Source organism: Dendrobates tinctorius, unplaced genomic scaffold (assembly GCF_039654945.1).
Source record: "Dendrobates tinctorius isolate UK_male_01 unplaced genomic scaffold, ASM3965494v1 ptg000043l, whole genome shotgun sequence".
NCBI lineage: Eukaryota > Metazoa > Chordata > Amphibia > Anura > Dendrobatidae > Dendrobates > Dendrobates tinctorius.
Window position 1 is genome coordinate 16,978,169 of NW_027361711.1, and position 25,810 is coordinate 17,003,978.

Genomic DNA, 25,810 nt, shown 5'->3' on the forward strand with positions numbered 1-25,810 from the left:
AAGTGACATATCCCTCTCCATATAAAAAGCTGTCATGTTGTATTTTCAGTGTAACAGCGTAGAGAGGCTGGTTCTGGTGCTGCTGCAAATAGTCAGATAGGCATTTTATTGTCAGCTAGTTCAGATAGATAGATCCTGTATGAAATCAACCTTCCAGCATCTAAATCGTTTGTGCTAATAGTGTGGTCCAGACACGATGATCATTCATGCTAATACTGTGGTGCATCCAGGAGTCCACATTTCAGAATCTAAATAATTTGTGCTAATACAGTGGTGCAGGTAGGAGGCCACATTTCATAATCTAAATCGTTTGTGCTAATACAGTGATGGAGGCAGAAAGCCACATTGCATAATCTAAATTGTTTTGTGCTAATACTGTCATGCAGGCAGGAGTCCACATTTCAGAATCTAAATCCTTTCTGCTAATAGTGTGGTCCAGACACCAGCCCACATTTCTGAATGTGAATGCTTTCTGCTAATAGTGTGGTCCGGACACACTATCTCAGCAAATACATTCTGATAGTTAATTTAGTAACTGGTCTGGGCCTACAATTGAGAAACAACTGGTTAAAAGAGGGGAAGGGTACATCCAACATGAATGGGGAAAAGTGAAGTTGTGGTAAAAGGAGGAATAGGCTTGGTATTTGAGGTGTACGTGGGTTAGGTGGAAATGTTACTGAAAATTCTACTGAGCAAACAACCATCTCGTCCTATGCAAAGACAACAGAAAACATCTGTTACTGGACAGGCTACTTGACTCCCTTTGTTTGGCAGTGGCAACAGTATGCCTTTGTAAATGAGCGCCAGAAAGAACATGTGCTCCAGTGGATGGCAAGTGCTGCATCTTGTGACCTCTCCTCCTCGTCCTCACCTTAACATCACACACAGTACAATCCTCAAAGGTGGCACCCCAATTACCCTTGTGTCCCCCCATAGGACAACTTTCCAACTGCCCATCTGACTGTGGCAAACTACAGACGGACGAGTCATCAGACCTGTTTGCACATTCTATTCCATTGGCACCAGAGGTCTGCTCCAAAGATTGACAGAATCAAGAGGAGGAAAGCATCTGCAATGATGGCCAAAATTTTCTTCCAGTTGGATCCAGGGCCAGACGAAGTATGGTGCAAGCAGAATTCAGACCCTCATCACCAGACATTAATCCCTGGGGGTGGAGGGGATCCTTATGAGACTCAGATACCTGAGTTGCACGTAGACTGTACTGTGCAGTCAGGGCAGGAAGAGGAGGAGGGTGACTCTCCAGGTGAGGAGTGGGAGAGCAGAGAGGATAATGATGAGGTTGTCGATTCCACTTGGTGTGAACCCAGAGCCATGCAGCTGAGCTTCTCAGCAGGGGAGGTGGAGGAGGAAGATGAAGAGGTTATGTTGCAGCTTGCAGCACAGACAAGGAGTGATGCGCCCACAAAAAGCACTGCATCTTTAGCCACAACTCTGGGTGTGGCCGGCTGCGGCTGCATGTCTGCAGTTTGCAGGGGTGGAAAGGGTTGCAAAGCATGGGCCTTTTTTGAGTTCACAAAGGATGATCCAACTCACATTATCTGCCTGCTGTTTTGTTTCACCTCACTCACAGTCCACCAGTGTGGAAATTCCCACACAGCAATGGCATAAAGTGAGACTAGGGACTTTTTTTTTTAAGTGGCGGAGGAATACAGTGCGGAAGGATACCTACCTTCCGTCATTGGATTCCTGCAGCCCGTAGAGAATGGCAGCATCAGCTGATGCTGCAGTTCTCTACCCAAGATCGTCGTGGGACACCATCGTGGACTGCTTCGGATCATGGGTGAGTATTTTTGTGGTTTGTTATGTTAATATTTATTCCGTAAAAGACAATGGCTTCGGGGAACAATGTGACAAGTATTGGTAAGTTTGTTACTCTATGTTATATGTACTGTATGTCTATGTATGTATTGTATGAATGTATTGTATGAATGTATTTTATGTAGTATGTATGTAGCATGTATGTAGCATGTATGTAGTATGTATGTAGCATGTAGTATGTATGTATGTAGCATGCATGTAGTATGTATGTAGCATGCATGTAGTATGTATGTAGCATGCATGTAGTATGTATGTAGTATATATGTAGCATGTAGTATGTATGTAGCATGCATGTAGTATGTATGTAGTATGTATGTAGCAGGTAGTATGTATGTAGCATGCATGTAGTATATATGTAGTATGTATGTAGCATGCATGTAGTATGTATGTAGTATGTATGTAGCATGCATGTAGTATGTATGTAGCATGCATGTAGTATGTAGCATGTATGTAGTATGCATGTAGTATATATGTAGTATGTATGTTACATGTAGTATGCATGTTGCATGCATGTAGTATATATGTAGTATGTATGTTGCATGTAGTATATATGTAGTATGAATGTAGCATGTATGTAGTATGAATGTAGCATGTATGTAGTATATATGTAGTATGTATGTTACATGTAGTATGCATGTTGTATGTGTGTAGCATGTATGTAGCATGTAATATTTTTTTTTTTTTTTTTACATTCAACACATTAGCCGGATGATGGGACTACTACTGTCCCATCATTGGCTAATGTGTCAATCACTGTCATGGTAGCAGGCATCGCCCGATGGGACTTTTAGTCCCATCGGACGATGCCTGCACAGCCCCCCGGAGCCTGCACAGCCCCCCGGCAGGCCGGCACAGCCCCCCGGCAGGCCGGCACAGCCCACCGGAGCCTGCACAGACCACCGGCAGGCCGGCACAGCCCCCCGGCAGGCCGGCACAGACCACCGGAGCCTGCACAGACCCCCTGGCAGGCTGGCACAGCCCCCCGAAAGGCCCGTACAGACCCCAGAGAGGCTGTACAAGGCAAAAACAGGGTTTTTCTTATTCCGATACCGGAAGTCCCATAGACTTGAATGGGACTTCCGGTATCGGAATCGGCGATACCGATACTTTTTTTTAAGATCGGCCGATCCATTCCGATCCGATACTTTGAAGTATCGGACGGTATCGCTCAACTCTAGCCGGGACACATGCAACTGCGGAGCCAAACAGCTGATTATAGGGAGCACTCCAGGTATCCGGGTTCCCGATGCAGCTATTCGGTAAGCGCTATAGCTATTCGGATAAGAAGTTATCCAAAGCTATTTGCTCATCCCTAGTGGCCACGTAAAAGAATGTTTCCTGCTCCACACACCAAAGCGTAGAGCTTGAACTTCACCATCTCCAATCCATTGGCCATGGAAATACTGCCTTTCTGCCTGGTGGACACAGATAGTTTATGAAAGCTTATGGCCATTGCAGTCCCCCAGTACATCAGCATTTCACAGACAACATCACCCGTTGCTTAAAAAAATCTATATCTATAAGGGTGAACTTCAGCACTGACACCTGGATGAGCATACATGAGCAATGGCGTTACATCTCATTGACTGGGCACTGGGTGACTCTGGACTGTGGGGGCAGATGGCTGGTGGCTGCTCCACAAGTCTTGGAATCCCCAAGGCTTGCAGGGCAAACCTCTGTATCTAACACTTCCTCCACTGCTTCTGCCTCCTCCATCTCCTACACAACCTCCACCTGCGCCCTCAACCTCTGCCTTATTGAGACATGTGTTTCAACAGTGTAGAAAGAATTCCCCCCACCTTCGTACTGCGCAGCCAGGGTTCACCGCAATGAAGCAGTGTTTAAATTAATATGCCTTGGAGATCGCAGTCACCCAGCCCAAGAGTTTTGGACAGCTATACAAGCCAAGTTTGAGCATGGCTGTCTGCACTGAACCTAGAGCCAGGGAAGGCCATGTGTGATAACGGAGTAGACCTGTTGGTGGCTTTTCGCCAGGGCAACCTCACACACGTGTCTAGCACGGCTCATGTCCTCAATATGATGGTACAGCAATTTCTCCACCACTATCCTGGCCTGGATGCACTGCTGCAGAAAGCACAGTCACAGTGTACTCTCTTCTGCCATTCTTACGCCACAAGTCATAGACTTGCATCGCTACAGAGGTCTTTTGGCCTACTGGTTAACTGTTTGATATGCGATATACCAAAACGGTGGAATACCACTCTGCACTTGTTGCAACGTCTGTGGCAACAGCAAAGAGCCCTGGTGCAGTATGTCCTTTTGCATAGCCTGTGCCAACACAGTACGGATGTGTTGAAAGTCACGCTTGTGGAGTGGGCACAGATGAAGGACCTCTGCACCCTTCTGCACAGTTTCGAAATGGCTACTAAGAGAGTTAGCTCTGACAATGCCGTCATCAGCATTACTATTTCAGTCATATATTGTACATGCTAAATCACACTTTGGACAGTCTGCGGGAGGAGGTCGTAGTCCCATAGGAAGTGGTGGAAGCAGGGGAGGATGCAGAAAGGATAACAATATCTCTAAGTTCTGGACTGTCATCGCACAGGTGGGTGCCATGGGAGGGTGCATTACGTCGATCGAGGAGGACTCATGGTACCAGACAAATTGTGAAGGTGCAGGAGCCAAGGAACAAATAGAGGAGGATGAGGAGGAAGAGGTGATGGGCATGCAACAGTTAGGAGATGAAGAGGATAATGATACCCTCTCTGTTGTCCATGGTTGGTGGGAGGGGATGGAGGAAGCAATCATGAGTGTTAGCCCGCCACCAACACACCATGGACTTGGAATTCATGGAAGTGCCCAACACTGTCTTCTTGATGCACTTAAACATGTTGCCCGTATTGTTAAGATTAGAAATAGTGCTATAGAAACAGCAGGTTGTCTCTTCAGAGAGGAAGAGGACTAGAACTCTAGTGCCACCTATTGGAGGTGTCTCTGAGGAGACAATTTGCATAATTAGCATATTTCCCAGAGGAGCATTGCAGCTTTAAGTCTCCTCACCTCGACATGCTTAGCATGTCATTCTCCGCAAGGAGAAATGATACTTCTTGGATATCGGTCAGACGCCTCTCTCACAGCCAAACCAGATCTCCCACTTTGCACTGATGAGGGGCAGTACCCCGAAACACAGTGTCTGCAAATGGAGATTCTGGCTTGGCTTTTATCCTAAGTCATGTAACTAGGCTCGTTAAAGGGTCAACATTGACTTATAGGATTGCTACCTCCAATAGGTGGCACTAGAGTTCTAGTCCTCTTCCTCTCTGAAGAGACAATTTGCATAATTAGAATATTTCCCAGAGGAGCATTGCGGCTTTAAGTCTCCTCACCTCGACATGCTTAGCATGTCATTCTCCGCAAGGAGAAATGATACTTCTTGGATATTAGAAACAGCAGGTGAATGGCACTAAGGAAATGATTCCACATTCATCTCAAAGGTGGATCCTTTTACACTGAAGACTGTCGATAACAAGCAGCCGGTATGTAGTGCTCAGCATCGGAAATGTACAAGTCGTTGAAAAAAATCAAAGAATAGTGATGCCGCACTCACCAAATTGCTGAAAATCCATTGTCCTTTATTGAACCATCATGGTGTCATGATCCATGCGGGATCAGGACAGATAAAAGCACAGGTAACCTTTTTTTTTCCTCAAGCTGCGCTTAGAGATGTTTTTGCTCCCGGTGGCCATTTGGATTATTGCACTGTGGTGTCGTTTGTTCTAAGTTTGCCCCCGGTGGTGGTGAGCGTCATTGCACTCTGTTTCTTTAGTTAAGTGCACATTATTAATGCAGGTGTGATTGCTGGCTCTGCTATAAAAGAGTCACAGGTGTTGCAATCAGCGTTGGTGATAGTACTCATTTCAACCATCCTTGGTGGAGGAAGGAGCTGGAGAGCATACCTTGCAGCACTGTCTTAGCCCTGGTGTAGAAGGAGTCATAGGAGATTTCCTTGTAGCTCTGACAGAGCTTGGTGGCAGCGATTCAGGAGGAGAGCTGCATTCTGGTGGTGGACTCTGCTTCCAAGAGCAAGAGCAATAGAGTAAAGCTAAGTGGTGTTCCCCTGTTTGTGTTTTCCCTTCGTGTGTATTAGTACAGCGGTGGGGCCAGTGCCTGCGCCACCCAGCTCCCTAGCAAGGGATAGGTGTAGGGTGCGCTAGGGCGACAGGTATCCTGAGTGGCGCCCGGTGCGGAACCGGCATAGGGAACGTTAGGAGCGTTAGGGACACTGACTCAGGGGAGTGCAGGAGGTCTCCATGTCCCCTTTCCCTATCGCAGGGCCCACCCTTGTAACTGTGTCCCTCCCCCTTGTCTTGTTGTTTACAGTAAACCGGCCTGTGGGCCGTGTCACACTGGACAGCTTTACGTGCCGCGTCATGTTTCAGTTACCGGCCTGCGGGTCGTGTCACACAGGACGGGTCCACGTGACACATGGATTTAGACAAGATTTTTAGGACAGGCAGGTGTATAGAGGCATGCGGGGAAAAGACGTCTTTTTCCCGCATGCCTCTGTACACCTGGCTGTCCTAAAAACCTTGTCTAAATCTGTGATGGTTCAATAAAGGACAACGGATTTTCAGCAATTTGGTGAGTGTCGCATCACTATTCTTTGATTTAGAAATAGTGCTGACTACTAGGTTGCCACTTTGTTATATCTAAAGTAAAAGAGAGTACATTTCGCCAGATACTTCCCACCCCCCTCGGAAAGGGACACAAGGGACGCACGCATGCTGGAATATCGAAACACGCTTGTAGACAATCTTAAGAGTGGTTTTCCCCTACACAGCAGCAAGGCACACAGTGTGCATCACAGTTATAGACTTACAACTCCGGGAACGTCAAGTTGTCAACGCAAAAACATTAGCAGCAGCAGCAGTGTAAGTAGCAGAAGCAGTTTCTCTGAGTCGTTTCACACATTTTTTAGACCAGCCTGTGCACCAGCAGAATAGAGTACAAGTCTGACACGTTGTCAACGACTAGAGAGGATGGTGTGGAAGTATCTCGAGCTCAATTTCACTGTAATCGGGGGGGGAATTTGGACCCTTTTGCATTTTGGTTTCCAAAAATGGATGAGAGGCCTGAGCTCGCTTGTCATGCCTTGGAGGTTTTCTCATGCCCGGCAGCCAGCATTCTGCTGATGGTGTCCTGACGGATAAACACAATTAGTTGTCCCCTAAAAGTGTAGACCACCTAACTTTAATCAAGATAAACAAGTCATGGATCTCCAATGACTTTTGGACCCCAGTCACAGACTGGGCAGACTAGGCTATGGTGTAGTTTTTAGTGTGCTGTATTGATCTCACGTTATTCCAGTCTGTGATACCTTTGTCATGGTTTTTGTGCCTGCTGTTCCTACTGCTGTTTATGTTACAAACAATTTTTTGAAATGTGGAGACTCCAAATTGGGTATCCATCTGGTGGGTTGCCTTAAGTGGAAGGGGTGTCAGAGCCCAAATATACACTTTCTACTGTGGGGAAATGATGCCACTTTAATGGTGTGTAGCAATGATTTTTTGAAATACGGAGACTTCAAGTAGGGTTTCCCTCATTTTGTTGCCTGAACTTGGCAGGGCTCTCAGAGCACCAGGCCTACACCTGTCACTCATCTACTTGTTACTGATCAATGATTAAACTAGAAATGCTGGTCCAAGCCCTGTCCCAGGCCCTGTCCCATCCATCCATGATGAGCAATTATACTATTTCTACTCTTGATCAATTGATGACACTTTTTCTGGTGTCTGTCCCTAGTTTGAGCTGTTTTGGCAGCATTTCCCCCCCCCCCTTGAAGATGTTGTCTATGCATTTGGTTTTGTCTCCCATTGAATTCAACTGGTTTTGGTTATGTTCGGCAAACTGTTTGGCAAACATGTTCAGTGAACTGTTAGGCAAACATGTTCAGCAAATATCGGGACGTTCGCCAAGCCGAACCTTGAAAGGTTCACTCAACTCTAGATATGACCATGTAACTGTATCAATGCCAAGATTAATTCACCACCAGTAGCGTAGCTACTGGGGGGAGGCAGAGGTCCCGCGCTTTGAGGGGCCCACCCGGAGCTACGCTACTGTAACTGTATCGGCGTGCACAGAGCGCCCATACAGTTACATTCTATGGCAGAACAGGGAGAATTGATCTCCCTACATTAATACCCAACCACTATGGAGCCTCTGAGCAGGCTGGAGGCCCTAGCACCAGCAGTGCCCCCCATCATCACAATTTCAAATGTATCAGCTAAATGCCGATACAGTTGACTGCATTGACTCCCATCATCCCCCTCTCAGCATCTGACGTCCCTGATGTCACCACTCTGTGCCCACTGTCAGGAGATGTGCGGGCGCTCAAAGCAGCAGAGGAACCAGAAAGAGAGGTGAGTATTTGGTGTATTTATTTTTTTCTGGGGTGCTTTATATCATCTAGAGCAGGGGTGGGGAATCTTTTTTCTGCCAAGGGCCATTTTGATATTTATACCATCCTTCGGGGGCCGTACAAACTCCGCCCACAAATTACATCCTGACTCTGACACTGTTGTCATGATGTAATCTTTCATTGCATGCCCTTCAGTGTTCATTAGTGAACACTGCGTGTGTGTGCTAACAGAGCAAGAAGAAATTATACATTATACTATAGAGTCTGCCTATGGGGATGCATTATACTATAGAGTCTGCCTATGAGGGGTGTATTATACTATAGATTCAGCCTATGGGGGGCTGCATTACACTATAGGGTCTGCCTATGGAGTGCTGCATTACACTATGGGGGCTACATTATACTATAGAGTCTGCCTATGGGGATGCGTTATACTAGAGAGTCTGCCTATGGTGGTGCATTATATTATATAGAGTCTGCCTATGGGGGGAGCATTATACAAAATAGAGTCTGCCTATGGGGGTACATTATATTATATAGAGTCTGCCTATGGGAGGTGAATTATACAATATAGAGTCTGCATATGGGGGTGCATTATATTATAGAGAGTCTGCCTATGGAGGGAGCATTATACTACATAGAGTCTGCCTATGAGGAGTGCATTATACTACATGGAGGTCTATAGGGAGTGCATTATACTATATTGAGGACTATCTGGTGCATTATACTATATGGAGGCTGTGTGTTAGGCGTCAGGTTCCTGTCACTGCACAGCGGGAATCCCAAGCCTTACTTCCAGCGGTCTCCCATTCCTCTCCAGCCGCAGAGGAGGTTGCTCAGCAAACTCGTCGGTCCCGGCGCTCTGCCCAGACCAGCTCCATGGGTTTGCTTGCTGCTGCCACCTCTGGCACAGCTATGGCAATACATGCTGCTCAGCGGCGAGATTCTCCAGGGACTAGGTCCTCATGTCAGGCCACTGAGCATGCCCGTGGAGTGATCTCCCATTGGAGATCGAAGGTCATGTGCTCAGGTCCTGTTCCTGTTCGGATTGGCCCATCCGAGAAGCCAGGAAGGTCCCAGATGCTCACGGCTATAAAAGATTTGCATGGCCACTCGGCCATGCGCTAGGATAGACTGTATTTTTAGACTGTAAGGAGTGAGTGATGAATGCACGTATGAATGTCTCTGGTGACTGACTCATTATGAAAACCCTACCCTTGGTACGCATGTGCTGCGCAGCCTAGCCTGCTATCGCCCAGGCTTAGGCATAGGTAGGTCAGAGTCTGAGTCAGGCATTAGTCTTCATCAGTGACTCGGCACGCCTCAGAGCAAGTGCTCCACACTCCATAGCCAGCGTCTATAGCAGCGTTCGTGGCAGCGACGCCGGGCACTCATTGGGCCTTGAGGGACTCTAATTCCGCTTCTTTGAAGGTTGAGTCCTGTGGCTGCTTGCTGTGCGCTCTTTGGCCAGGCTCTGTGAGCTAAACAGGCTCCGGCATCCACGTTCAGCGGTTGTGCGGCTCTGTGAAGTAACAGAGTCCGCTCCTGTTCACACTGGGTGACGTAACCCATGTGTGACTGTTTTCACACCGCTCTATTCTTCCGCCATTGCCTAGCAGCAGTTACCACCTCTGCACAGTGGACCCCGGGCTGCGAACGCACCTACTACTACTTTATAATTTGGTGCGTTCCGCCAGCCCTAACACTGTGTGGAGATTGCAGTGGTAGGGCCATCATACAGTGTTGGAGCCATCAAACAGTTTGGGGAGTACTAAAGGGTCAGTATATATAAGGTGAGGGAGCATTATACTGAGTATCAAAGAGCATCATACTGTGTATAAGGGAGCTGTACACACGGGAGACTCGGGACATTATTAAATGTAAAGTGGGCACTTATTGTTATAGGGCAGGGGTGGGGAATCTTTTTTCTGCCATGGGCCATTTGGATATTTATACCATCCTTTAAGGGCTGTACAAACTCCGCCCACAAAGTACATCCTGACTCTGGCACTGATGTCAGGACGTAATCTTTTATTGCATGCCCTTCAGTGTTCAGTAGTGAACACTGTGTGTGTGTGCTCACAGAAGAAGAAGAAATTAATGAGCTGGTGGCAAACAAAATACAGCTCCCTGCCAAAGCACTGCAGTCTCTGAGAATCTGCCCCGGGGCCGGATAAAAGGTCATCAAGGGCCATGAATGGCCCTGGGGCCTGAGATTCCCAACCCCTGTTATAAGGGAACTCAGGTTGCTGTGACTGTCAAAGGGGCATACAGGGCATTATTACTTTCTAAGGGACAAAATGTGGGCACTGTTTTCTTGGACACTTGCATCCGGCATTACTATATTCTAGATGGTTCATTTAGAATTTAGAGGGCACACAGTACCACACAGTAGGTGCAGTAATAGGGACACATAAGGCAGCAACAGCTCAGTATTGGGATATCAGCAGGATGAGGAGTTTGTGCAAGTTGGGAATAGTCCCATTGGAGACAGTGCTGAAAATATAAGATGTGAAATGTGTCTTTGTTGTGATCTCTGCAGCCGAGTCCTGGCTAGAAGAAGTTGTCATGTCAGTCTGGGCCAGATGGAAAAGACGGGAAAAGTGAATGACTCCATCAGAAAGACCGTCAGCAGTAAGTCACCATCTATAACTGTACTGTGATCTCTTATATGTTCCGTATTTACCAATGACCATATCAATGTTGGTCTTTATATAGAGATAATTTTTAACTACAGTGCAGTAATCTGCTGAGGTTCTCCTGCATCCACTACTAGGGTGCGTACGTCACCCAGTTGTAAGCAAGTTTACCTGGTTGTGGGCCCACTCAGAAGTTTCGCCCCGCCATCAAACCAAAACCCTGGCTACTAGTGATGAGCGCGTATACTCGTTGCCCGGGTTGTCCCAAGCATGCTCAGGTGTCCTCTGAGTATTTTGGCATGCTCGGAGATTTAGTTTGTTTCGAAGCAGCTGCAATGTTTGCGGCTGCTAGACAGCCTGAATATATGTGGGGATTCCCTAAAAAGGCATTCCTTACATGTATTCAGGCTGTCCAGCAGCTGCAAATCATACATCTGCGTCAACACAAACTAAATTTTCGAGCACGCCAAAATACTCAGAGGACACCCGAGCATGCTTGGCAAAACCCAAGCAAGCAACGAGTATACTCGCTCATCACTACTGACTACGCTTCTGTTTACCACTGTCAGCCACAGCATTTCTTCAGGAAGGCTGCACATCTCCCACGCTGATTCGGTCTCTTTCGGCTGTAACAATTATTGCTTCACTAGTTCAATTTACACCAGCCCCAAGTGTCATGGAAAATGTATTCTAATTGAAAGGAATAATATCCAATGGAAAAAATGTGTGGGTAGTTATTTTTTCACATTGGGTTTGGGAATTGCATATCTTTGAAATTACACATCAGAACCTAGAAATGGGGGAATAATACATACAAAAAGAGCTTTAAAGTCTGGACCCAGGTGAAATCACAGGATTGGGCATGAATGCAGAATGACCAGATATTAAAATTGTGTGTAAAATTTTGGATGTTGGACATCTATCTTGGGGGGTCAATCGAATCTAAGACTTGTCCTGATTTCTGCTTTCCCTAGGCACTGGATTTTAGTCACAAAACGTGGATGTTTGGATCTGGTTTAGTCCCTTTTATTTTAAGAAATGAGTTTGGAATTTTTTACTGTATCTTTCATTCATTAAACCCTTAACCAATGATAAGTCTAGCACATCATGAGTGTGTGTCAGTTTTACAAAAAATGTGTTCCCCAAGAGTCAAATAAGACTCCTTCCCCTGCGAGTCTATCCGTGTGTACAGCTAGTACTGTACAGCCACAAATGGGGTATTGCCACATAAACGAAAAATTGTGTACCAACTTATGTGGTCATTTTTACCTATTTCTGCTTGTAAAAATGTAAAATCTGGGACTAGCACAACATTTTAGTGATAAAAATGTTTTTTTTTCTACACCACTTAATGGTATAAAATTTTGTGAAACACATGGGGTGTCAATATGCTCACTGCACCCCTAGATGATTTCATTAAGATTACCGGTAAGTGTCATTTGAAAATGGACTTTCTACAAGCAAGACTTATGGGGGTCCTGCTGTCCTTACACCTCAGAAGCTCAACCAATTTAACATGGCACCTGCATACCATTCCAGACAACATGGGGCCAAGACAACATTTTAGTGGAAAAAATGTTTTGTTTTTTTCAAAATGAAAAACTTTTCATTTTCACAGCCTAATGTTATACAATTCTGTGAAATACCTGTTGGTTTAAAATGCTCACTACACTCCTAGAAGAAATTTTTGCCAAGTGTATTTTACAAAGTGGGGTCACTTGTAGCAGTAGGGTTTTTTGTTGTTCTGGAACCTTGGCGGTTCTAAAAATGTGACATGGCATCCTCAATCCATTCCAGACAATTTTGCACTCCAAAAATCAAATAGTGCTCCTTCGATTCCTATCTTGAATCATTAAGGGATTTGTGACAGCTCTGGGTCCACTGGAATTTATATGTTTTTTTTCTCTGGTCCAGGAAGAGTTCTTCTAAAATAGTGATTGATCATTGGAGGGAAAACTGAGACCATTCCGGTTCTTGTTGATAGTGGAGCAGGAGTCAGTTTGGTGAATTCTCACTTTGCTCAGACCCATGGTCTTATTGGTAGGGGTGCTAGCAAGATCCATTCCTATTCTTGCTAGTAATTCTGCCCCTTTCAGCCAGAAGAGTTTGATGCAAGGCGTATGTAATGTGAACATGCGCATAGAGATTCTACATAAAGAGTTTCTGTCGTGCTAGGTCTTGGAGAGTCTGCCAATTTCCATCGTCTTAGGTCTTTCCTGGCTGAAGAAACACAATCCGGTCATTGATTGGCAATCCAGAGAAATAGTCAGTTGGGGCAAAAGGTGCTACCGGAGAATAGGGGCAAGACTCTACCCACACCTCAGGTTAACGCTAGACCTCTGTGTCCTCCCGGCAAGATTGGTCAGGGGAGAGTAGCGGTTCCCACTGAATATCCTGAGGGAAAGAGTTTTGTGACATGGGGGGATGCCTCCGTTGTCTGTCCTTCAAAGAAATACCATTTTTTTCAAAATGTATGTGTGGTAATAAGCATTTAGGTCCAGACCTGTGTGTCAATGAGTACGTGTCCACTAAAAACATCAGGTGGAAGTCCACATCTGTGACTCTGAGTTCTAGGGTGATTGGTATGTATAGAGTGGCAGCTGTTCTCAGCCCTATGACCTTCCGGTTGGTGTTACCCCCAGTGATACATATCCATAACGTGTTCTACAGGTCATCGCTCAGTACATTTGTTGCGCCTCCGGAGCCTATGTTATTACCATCAAAATCGGTCTGCGTTTGATATGACCTTGAAAACCAGTTGACTATGGAGGTGAATGCTAGTATTTTAATGTGTCTGTGCTGCGGTCATTTCCAGATAAGTCTGGTCCTGAGGCCTCTTGTAGAAATGGAGGTACTGTCACGAATCATTAAGGGATTTGTGGCATCTCTGGGTCTGCTAGAATTTAAATGTAGTTTTTTTCCTTTGGTCCAGCAAGAGTTAGTGTCAATTTCTTGCAGGCAGCTTCTTTTACGCTGGTCAGCTGATGTTGGTTGGTAACCACTCCCACCTCCCTTTAAATAGTCATATGACCCATCAGCAGATCTTTGATTATAGAGTTACTTCTATGCAGGCCAGCTAGGTGTGTGGAGTTCTCCTTTGGCTGTGGTATTTCCACTGTTGGAGTCCTCTTTACTTGATGCCGTTTACTTTGCTGCTGTGGATCTTAGCAGCTGATTTAGAGCTAATTTGTATCCTTTCCTTCAGTCCATTGTTTGTCTCTTTTCCTGAGTAATATTACCTGCAGTGGCAAGGCTAGCATCCTTACTGGCCAGTGCACTAGCCAGGGTTAGTAGAGGTGACAACCAGAGACTGGGCACGTTATGGCATCAGGGGGACCCACATGGGCCACTAGAGGAGCTTAAGGACAGGCACAGGTTGGTGTCAGGAAGTAACACATTTCAGATTTTAAAAATGATGCTCGGTCATTAACACACCAAGTGGTTTAGTCCTTAAGGGGTTGAGCACAGTGACTGTTTTCATTATATTACACTACATTTAATAATCTCTGGCTTGTGTACTTAAACAAATCCATGTGCTAAGTTTGATCGTGTATTGAGAAGTCAGGAAGTTACTGAAGGCTTAATGAAAAGTTCTAGCACTTGAACCAAACCTTGGTGTGGCAGTTTTGGGTGATTTTCCATGAGTGGGAGATGTACATTGAGGTATTACAATCATGTTAGACAGACAAGTTGGTCTTGTAGTGATTAATAATAATAACCATATAATAATTTTTATTTGCATAGCACTAAAATATTCCGCAACACTTTATAATTCAGAGGGCACTTGTACAGAGTAACATTAATACATTAATACATAATACTTTACATTACATTGTAACACATAGTCCAACAAATACCAAGAGTAGAGAGGGCCCTGCTTGCAAGCTTACAATACATAAGGAAATAAGGGTGACACAACAGGTAAAAATAAGGGTGAAAGGCAAGCCTAAAGAAATATGTTTTTAGGGAACACTTCAAACTGTGGTTACTGGAAAGTAACTGGATTTTCTGGGGTAGTGCATTCCAGAAAACTGGTGCAACACAAGAGAATTCCTGGATACAGGAGTGGGAGGTTCGGTTTATAGCAGATGTTAGTCTTAGATTATTAGCAGAATAAAGATGACGAGAAGGGTGGTAGATAGAGATAATGGTGGAGATGATGGACTGGGAAAAGATGTGGAGCGCATTGTGGGTGAGAGTGTTAAGTTTATATTGTACTCACTATGGATAGGTAACCAGTGTAGCAAAGACTGGCACAAAGTAGTGGCATTGGGTAGGGGTTGGATAGAAATATGATCCTTGCAGCTGAATTCATGTTAGATTGGATAGGTGAGAGTTTAGTAAGAGAGAAACTGATTAGTTGAGAGGTGCAGTAGTGCAGGTGAGAATGAATCATAGCCATAGAAAGTTTTTGGAAAGTCAAAGGTAGGGAAAGGTCGAATTCTAGAGATATTTTTGAGGTGAAGGTGACATGAAATATTGAGTGATTTGATATAAATAATGAAAGAAAGATCTGAATCAAATATAATCGCAAGATAAACAAAAATGGTAACTTCAAGGGTAGGTAGGTTAGTAGAACAAGGAAATGCAAGGAGTTAAGTTTTTGACTGATTCAATTTTAGATAGAGGGAGGATATGATGCTAGAGATAGCAAACAGGTAATCATTGGTATTTTGTAGTAAAGCAGGGGTGATGTCAGGAATAGTGTATAATTGAGTGTCATCAGCATAGAGATGGTACGGAACACCAAATCTGATGACCCCAGTCACACCCATACGTCATAATAGATAGAACAAAGGTTGTAATGACAAAACTGGTGGCAGCAGTGAGATAATATTTAATTACAATAAAAACATCAAAGTATATGATTCTGGCAAGTAGAACACTGACTAATCCACGAAAGACAGGACACAATGCTTACATTTTTTAAGATAAACTGTGCTATTGGTTTTGCCCCCTCCTCTTCGCTTGTTTTCTTTCTCTATTATTTATTTTGCACAGTGTGTGCAAATTTGTCAGTCTCTGAGTATATGTGCCAAAGAAAGGATGTACTTGCTATGCAATGTGAGGAAAGAGGAATTACAATCAATGGCAAGAACAAGTAGCAGTTTATCAAAGCTCTGGTCTGGTTGTGGAAGTTGCTCCAAGGCCTGGACTATTCTCGTCTGAGGATTCTAACTTTTCAACTATGGACACAGCTATGGATATTTGTCTACAGAGATCCTGAAAATTCCTTGGCCGTGTGGATCTAGACACCGAGTTAAAGCTTATACAGCAATATTAAGAGATAGAGAATGCTGTATGCCAAGCTAGCAAACTGAAGATCGTGATCCAGAAAGAAAGGTATGAGTTGTAATTCACTAAACTTTTCCACCTACCTGAAGATAGAGGGATCATCGGGCCCTGTTTAGAAGATTTCCCTAATTTGGAAAATGGTGTAGGTGATGGTGAATTTTAGCGACACAGGGGATGATGTTACTCTTGTACATTCTGAGTGCTGAAGACATAATTGAGGGCAAAACTAACTCTGTAAGAGGTGTTAGAGGAATCCATATTGGTTAGCCTACAGCCTGAGTGTCTTTTGATTGTGGTACATGGAATGGACTGAGAGAAGCAGATGTATTCCTGTAAATGTTTTGCTGAGCACAGATTTAGGCAGGATCGTTGCCCACTATGTTTCCAGAATCTAATCCTGCTTTTCCACACATCCTTGTCTGAGGTATGAAGAGCATCCATTATTCCTCCCATTCCGATGAGTAATAGAAGGCTAGCTAGGATTTGTGCCATGAATCTTTTAGATGATTTTGGCGGTGCGACTCAATTGCATCTTCACCTTTGGTTGAGAAAGGGAACTGTATCCCCCAAAATGTCTAATAAGGTGGTAGCTGATATGAAACATTTGGTTTCTGTATATCTGCCAAAGGTACCATCTGAACTAACGTCACCCAAGGAGGTGATGAGCATAAGCTCAAGAGGACAGAGGTCTGGGCAAGGAGGGCAAGGAGGATAGGGCAGCAAGGCTATGCCAGAACCAGTAGTGTTCAAATGTGATGAAGCAAAGGGAGAGAGGTAGATGAGCAAATACTGGCAGAGATATACCCAGGGAACTGTATCCATTGTAAGTTTCACTGACCACCAGCAGCCACAGCACTTCATAAATATCCTCAGGTCTCATGGAACCACTGTTTCAGCTGCAACAATTATTGTGTTTCACTAGTGTAATTCACTCCAGCCACAAGTTATTCAACCCTGGGAGGAGTTATATTTTCAGGCATGCAATTCATTTTTCTAACAGAAAAACCTCTCACCCTGTTCTGGGGCACTGACAACTCAAACCTGTCTCATATTTCCAAGCAGCCGATAATATCTCCACAACTTCTCTATCTTGCTGCATATTTCTCTGGCCTAGACCTAGAGAGGATGTTGCAGAAGAACATTTGTACACTTGACTACTACTTGGCACTAAGTAACCCTCCTATGTGTTTACTCATAATCCGCTCCACCACATCACAATGGCATGGTGCCGCTGCACCTCAGTGTGTCCAATGAATGTCACCATTAAGCCCCAAGAAGGAGACCTGAAGCTTAACTAGCCTCCCAATGAAGCAATTACTGCTGTCATTCCGCCATGACACAAACTGGGAGGCTATTGAGTGTTATTCGTGCAGTTCTGGATGGGAGCATTGGAAACAGTGTAATGATAACACACAACATACAGTGATTTTAAAGAAAAAATAGAGGAATAGTAAGTAATATCAATATACAAACATGTTTGGTTACACACAGACATGGGCCAGTATCCATGGAAAACTTTTATTTTGGGCTAGTAGGATTCATTTTTCCTTGTAGAAATGTAGGATTCCTACAATGGTAAGAAAAGAGTTAAACTTAGCACTAAGGAAAGTTAATCAACTTCTTAGTCTTAGATGTCATTGGAGAAGTTGTTCTAAAACATATGTGTTTCAAATAAAAAGGATTTTGGATATTGAAAATAACTCTGTAAAATTCAACCATATTTTTTATTACCGAGGGGAAAATAAATTTTGACTGCCTGTGATATCTAAGTATATTAACACATGGGAAATACGTTGACATTTGTACTGCAATTGTACTCTACATGATAAAGTTAAAGGGATTAGATTAATTTACTGTCATTTATGAAACCTGCTTGGACTGTTTTTGAGAAGTTTTTGAGAATTAATTAAGACCTTTTTTTGTTACCGTGACACAGTAAATTGTCAATTGTCACAATTGGCAGCATAAATCAATAGACAAAAATTGGACTATTTCTGATGAATCTATATTGTTATAGTAAACCACCCCAAAAACCAACGTGGACTCATACATTGTTTTTGTTTACCAGGATTATAGAGCCATTCTGACATAAGCGTTCAAAGTAAGCACACCAGCCTCATCGGGTTTGAGAGAATTGCCTAATAATGTATGGAATCTGGTAAAAGATTCCACTTTCCAGCTGTTGGAACTCATTTAAAGTGAGTCGCATCAGTTTGTTGTAATCTTTTTCTAAAACACTTTTTTTATTTTGAAGCCATTTTATGTTCTAAACTAATGGTGGTAGACCAGTCTATCAATAGCAATATATTCAATAATAATAATAATAATAATAATAATAAACCCTAATATGAAGGTCCTACACTATAAAAGGTTCTTTGGATGACTAGTTCTAGTTAGTAGTGATGAGCGAGTGTGCTCGTTACTCGAGTTTTCCGAGCTCGCTCGGGTGTTCTCCTAGTATCTTGGGCGTGCTCGTAAATTATGTCTGAGTCCCCGCAGCTGCATGATTTGCGGCTGCCAGACAACCTGAATAAATGTGGGGATTCCCTAACAAACAGGCAATCTCCACATGTACTCAGCCTGTCTAGGAGCCGCAAATAATGCAGATGCGGGGACTCAGACATAATTTACGAGCACGCCCAAGATACTCGGAGAACACCCGAACGAGCTCGGAAAACTCGAGTAACGAGCACACTCGCTCATCACTAGTGGTTAGGCTCTGTTATAACGAGGTCAAAGGTTCAATTTAATACTTTCTATAGAACTAATTTCTAACCAAATACCTTTTTATGTAGTTACTATTAAACACCTCCAAATATGCAAAATATTCTTATATAAATCAAGATCATGAACAAAGTATCTGAGATGCATGGTCCATTTACTGTATGAAAAGTTGGTTAATAGTTGCATGATAATGTTGATGTTTTACAGGTATATCAGGCATACTTCATGCAAAACATGTGAAAGCAACCATAGAGCCAGTAGATCAATATTCAGCTTAATCTGCATACTGAGCATGTACCCTAATTAGTTTTTGCCAATCAGTACTTTTTTTACCAGCTAAAATAAATGCTGATTTATTCTGTGTAGTAGAGGAATAAAAACATGAATTATGCAATAACTCCAGTCCTTCATGACTATATTATGGATGAAGAAACACAAGTGTTAATCAGAATGAGACAAGTGATGATGAGAATAATAACAAAGTCACCTAAGCCTTGCAGGCAAATAGACACATTCACGTTCGTTGTGAATGTAAAGAGCAGCCTAAATCTATGTAACCAATCCAAATCAATATGTTTCATTACAGTAATCTGTTTATCCAATATATTCCGAACTATGTAATATGTCCGGAAATCTCAAAAATAGGAATATGTAAACAATGTCGCCTTGGTATGTGACATCCAAGATCAAGGTTCAAGAAAAGTTGTATGTAACGTATGTATGTATGTATGTAACCCCTTCTCATGTACAGCACCATGGAACCAATGGTGCTTTATAAATAAATAATAATAATATATAAAAAGTTTACTGCCTTTTTTATTAGTATGAGATTACCAATATTCAATATCCTCTTACGAAAAAACAGTAGTTATTAATACCTACTGTGGTCATAAACTGCATATCCTTCAAAATATAACATAGCATTCTACTTTCTTGTCTGGCATTGTCCAGCCAGTGCTAACAAAAACACAGTGTGTATGGATTAGAGCGTTACACTATCTGTATTGTTTATTCAGTATTTTCTGGCTTATTTTCCTGTCTTTAAGGCTAAGAACCCCGTCACACATAGCGACGCACCAGCGATCCCAACAACGATATGACCTTGTCAGGATCGCTGGTGTGTTCCTACATGATCGCTGGTGAGCTGTCAAACAGGCAGCTTCACCAGCGATCAGCACCAGCGACAGGAGGGTAACAAGCGACGCACATCACTTAGTTACCCACTGTGTACCTTAGTTACCAGCGCACTGGTGCAGGGAGCTGGTAACCAAGGTACACATCGGGTTTCTAAGCGGCGAGCGGCACTTAGAAACCCGATGTGTACCTTGGTTTCCAGCTCCTTGCACCAGTGCGCTGGTAACTAAGGTACACATCGAGTTTCTAAGTGCTGCACGCCGCTTAGAAACCTGATGTGTACCTTAGTTACCAGCGCCAGCTCGCTGATCGCTGGTCTCCCGCCTGCCACACGCAGCGATGTGTGCTGGCCAGCGGGAGACCAGCGATCAAAAAAATGTCCTGGCCATTCCTGGACGATCAGCGATACCCGGCAGGAGATGTGAAAGCTGCAAGGCATTATGGGAAATCCCGCCCTGTTGTGCCGGAGCTCACATGTGTCTTCTTTGGCTAATGAAATGTTCTGCAATTTTTACATTTTGTGGCAGCAAAATTCAACAAATTTCAAAAAATTTGACACTAAACCGATCTGCATCAAATCTATCCACTCATCTCTAGTAGGGATACTCCCAAGATCATAATGATTACGGTCACCACAGAGGGGCCATGTGGGTGAGGTGCCCGCTGCTGACAGCACACACTTCAATTGGATGTGCATCCTCGGATGCACAGTCAGCTGAAGTGTATTGAGACCCGAGGAGGAAATTAGGCCAGGAGCTGACATCGGCGTGCATGTGACTGCCGGCGTATGGCAGTGGCATACTGTGACATAAAAACATAAAACCAGGTGTTTGTGAACACATGACATGCTATTATGAATGCTGTAAAATGTGTTATATATATCTATTATTATGGAGTTATACATTTTTTTTCAAGATTTTGGACTTCACCAATCCACTATTAACCAAATTGGCAAAAGACACACATAAATCCCAAAAAATTAAAAGGATTGTAAGAGATTTATTGAGAAGCAGCGCCACTCCAGTCTCTGAATTGTCTGATATTGCAGATCAATCACTCGTGCTTCAATGACAATGAACAAGAGCGTTGTTTTTCTGGAGGACTGTTACAAAAAAATTTTGAATATCACACTTGTTTTAATGAAGAGAAAAACCAAGTATACATGAAATAATGCGAAGTACGAGGAATACATAGATACCGTATATATCTGGAAGTGTCCGGATGGAGGTTGGCAGAGGGTAATGCAGGTAGAAGGATGGAAATAGATTGCTGTGATGGAACTCATGAGAAGAAGGATGTAATTCCCTTTTTGAGGTGCTGCGGGACTTAATGATGCTGTTCATCTCTAGATTAGAGTGGTGTGTTCTCCAACCTGTATGAATGAAGAATAAAACAAAATTTGATGAATAAAGAGGTTACTTTAGCCATCTCCTCTAATAACTGTACAACACGTCATTATGTTTGGGCTAAAGAATAAAGAACCACTGGTCTTCCTCCATCAGAATAGTGAAGGCTGCAGCCAATGATTGGCTGCAGCAGTCACCTGACATTGTTTAAGTCAGGAGATTCTTTGGGGGACACAGGATTGCCATTTGTTAAAGTAAAATACTAAAATGATTAATAATAGGCTATATAATGTGCACTAAAGGGTTATTACAGTTTTATAAAATTTTTCACCTATCATAGTGAAATGGCAAACTTTGATTGACAGGGATCTGGGTGCTTTGATCCCGAACAATTGCCTAAATGTGTGTTCCGAAACTAACATTAATTTTAATCCTAGATATCTTTCTATTTAATGTCATAATCTGATATCTTTTCTAATGTGCTTTAATTAAAAAGTCCCTAACATTCCATTCCTACTCTATCTAATTACTTTACTTTTAACTGCTTTCTATTTGTTGTCACTTCATTTGAGATACCACAGTGAATGATAACTCGAAGGGTTTCCTCCTTGCAGTGCAGAAGGACAGTTGCCGACTCATCAATTCTCATCAGAGACAGTGAGGGAGTGCACTGTCACTGTGCATTAAAAAGAATATTGCACAGTGACAAGATCCTACTACATGATTGCCACTAGGAATTTCAGGGCACCATACTGGCAAAATTTTCAGGCACCCTTGAGACTCCACCCCAGCCCTGCCTCCAGCAACTGTACTCTTTCCCCCAATTCAGTACCAGTCACTGCATCCTCAATGCCCCCCGATTCATTATATTTCCATGCCACTTCCGCCCCAATTCATTATGACATGTCCTCTCTCTCACTCCCACCCTCTATTCATTATCAACTGATCTTCACCCACCCTCAAAAGTCATCATTATTTGCTCTCCTGCCAGGTCATTATTAGCTCTCCCCACCCCCACCTTCAATTCAATTTCTGACCCCATCCCTCACCTTCAATTCATCATTTGCAGACCTCCATTCTCCCCTCACTTCAATGTTTGCAGTCCCTTACTCACTTCATCATTTGCTGTCATCCTTCCACTCACTTCATCATTTCCAGTCTCCAGTCCCACTGCAGTCCCACGGCACTTCATCATTTGCAGTCTCCTACCCCACCTCACTTCATGATTCACAATCCCCATCCCCCCACTCATTTTGTAATTTGCAGTCCCCCTCCCCCACTTACTTCATCATTTGCAGTCCCCCTCCTCCCTCACTGCATCATTTGCAGTCCCTCGTCCACACACTTCATAATTTTCAGTCCCTCTTCCACACACTTCATCATTTGCAGTCCCCTGTCACCTCTCACTTCAACATTTGCAGCCCCCCTCCCCCACACTTCATCATTTGCAGTCCCCCGCCATCGCTTATTCATTTAATTCATTTTATAAAAAAAAAAAAATGTTTTTCAAACTTATCACACTGAAGATTCCCTGCAGGCGCAGCTCTGCTTCTGGCGTCCCTTTCCTCTCAGCGCATACGCAATTACATCATCGCAAACGCACCGTCACCTGACCAGGAGTCCAGAGAAGCCAGTGGTAGCGGGAGCTGCACAGCCATAAAGGTCAGATGGCTGTAAAGCTCCGAGAAAGTTGCCAGTGCCAAGGTGTGCACGACAGCGCACAGAACTTTAGTGCACGATGGGGCCCGGTGAGCAGAAGCTCAAGAGGGGGGGCAAGGCTCCCCTCTGTACTGCTGTTCACCGGGTCCCTTACAGCAGTAAGGGCAGTAATGCCGTGCTGGTGGCCCTGTCCTATTAAGCAAGTAAAATTAACAGTTAAATACAGTAGTCAGAGAACAATAGGGACAATTAAAGTATATTAGAAAAAAAGATTAAATTATGACAGTAAATAGACAGTCATTCAGGATTAAAATAAATTATAGCTTAAACAAAGAGGCAAAAGCGATCATCCTCTTTGTGTTAACAATCAATGGGGGGTACCTGGACCACAAAAAAAAATTGTAAAAATTATAAATACTTTTTTAATAACCTGTCCTGATCTAATCTAACTATACTTATTAAATAATTGTCATCCAAATACTGGCAGCCCTTAAAGGGGTCGTACAGTGCTTAAATGATAAAACGTCCTAGTAAAATAAAAAAAACATACTCACATCCCAGGCATGTATTCCAGCAATGATAGCAGTGTCTCTGAGTGATCATGTGACTGGCTGCCTTGGTGATGTCACATAATGTCACATGGCATCAGTTTGAGAGGTGAGTATTTTTTTTAAGTTTTACTGTGGAGGTATCAACATTTTATCAGGGCTTATCAAGTGAACAACCCCTTTAAAGGGCTGACAGTGTTTGGATGTAAATCATTTAATAGGTATCGTCAGCTTAGCTCAAGGACAGATTATTAAAAGCTACGCATCATTTTTACAAACATTTTTAATTTGGAATGGTTGCAGAGACCCCTGTAACGTGAACCGGGGCAGTAGCCATGGTAGAGGTACTCATCTCTTACGCCCCGGCATGTTACATGTAGGTGGGGGTCCTGGCTGGGTGTGTAGACTTGTGCTATGGGGGCGCTACGACCCTGCAGGCCGCATGTTACTGATTACTTAGTTTGGCCAGGACCAGATATTGAACAATTAAATGATGGAGACCACCAGTCAAAGGAAACTTTATACTCAACGACAACTTGGTGGGGATTATGTACAACAGGTAGCGGGTACACAGCTTAATCAACATTTCCTTCACAGTATGGAGAATTTTCACACACAGTCTCAGAGTTCATTTTTCATAATGTACTGTACTTTTTTCTCTGCCTTCACTGTTTCACCTTCCTTCAGCACAACCCAACTCAGTACTGCAATCTAGTTAGTTTGAGTCCTATTCTCAACCCTTGGTTCAGTGCCTTCTTTCCCATCAAGGGAACTACGGTAGTTTGTGAATATGGCCAGTTCTTAGCCTCCCCACTACTGACACCTTGGAACTCCCCCAAGGCACTCTCTTCATGTCACAGTCTCTGTCTAGTCCTGGCCCGTTAACTTTCTGAGTTATAAACTCGGAGCCTGGACTGCTTGGCGTCCTGTCCCAGGACCTGTCTCTGGTGCTTCAATCTGTCCTTTGGTAACTTCTCTCTTTTCTTCTGTCTCTTTACTCAGGAGCTCACTAATAGAGATGAGCAACATTTCCTTTTTTGGGTCTAAAAAGTCGGGTCGAACGAAATCGGCCAACTATAGGGAAAAGTCGGGGTCCGACTGAAACACGAAACCCAATGCAAGTCAATGGGGAAGCAAAGTCAGCAGGGAGTGGAGGACAGTAAACACACCTACAGTGCCCATTTCAATGCCAACGACATCAATTCTTATTACGTAAGCTTGGCAACCTTAATTTACTTTATAATAATAGTTACGCATTGAAAACTGGGGGTTATTTGGCTAAAGTTGTGGGGGGGGGTAGGGCTGGCGCCAGGTTTTTGTGTGCCTTGGGCCAAAGAGTGTCAGTGCGCCCTTTTAACACATACCACAATTCATAATGCTCCGATACGGCACAGAAATATAGGTATAGTACAATGAAAAATACTTCACTGCTTACATGACATGACAGATATCTATTTTAAATTCTACAATAGCTCATAAAACGGACAGTATATTACCCCATACAGTATTATGGCCACCACCTAGTGCGCCATACAGAATAATAAGCCCCATATATTTCTCCATACAGAATAATTGGTCCCATATAATGTTCCATACAGTATATGATGAGCTCCACATAATGCTACAGTATATGTTGGTCCCCATGGATGATGCTCCACTGTCTTATGGACCCAAATAATGCTCCATATATAATGGGTCCCATTTCTAATGCTCCAGTGTATAATGGGCCCCATAAATGCTGCTCCAGTGTCTGATGTCCCCCATTTGGAATGCTCCAGTATATGTTGGTCCCCATGGACGATGCTGCAGTGTGTTATGGTCCCAAATAATGCTCCATATATAATGGGCCCCATTTCTAATGCTCCAGTGTATAATGGGCCCCGTAAATGCTGCTCCAGTGTCTGATCTCCCCCATTTGGAATGCTCCAGTATATGATGGGCCAAATGGATGATGCTCCAGTGTATTATGGGCCCCATATATCATTCTCCAGTGTATATTGCTCCCCCAAAAATGTTCCCAACATTTAAAAAAATTAAATACCTCTCCTTGCTGGGCACTGCTGTACTCTGGACTCCTCAGCATTGCCATTTTAAAGCTCTCTGCACTTGTACTGTTTCGGTAGAGGGCATACAGACGTGATGTCATCGCGCTCTGTAACCTGAATGTCACTGTGAGTAAAGGCGGAAGACGTCACGGCGGTGGAACAGGGAGAGGTAAGTGGGTCGCCCTCCCAGGGCTGTGGG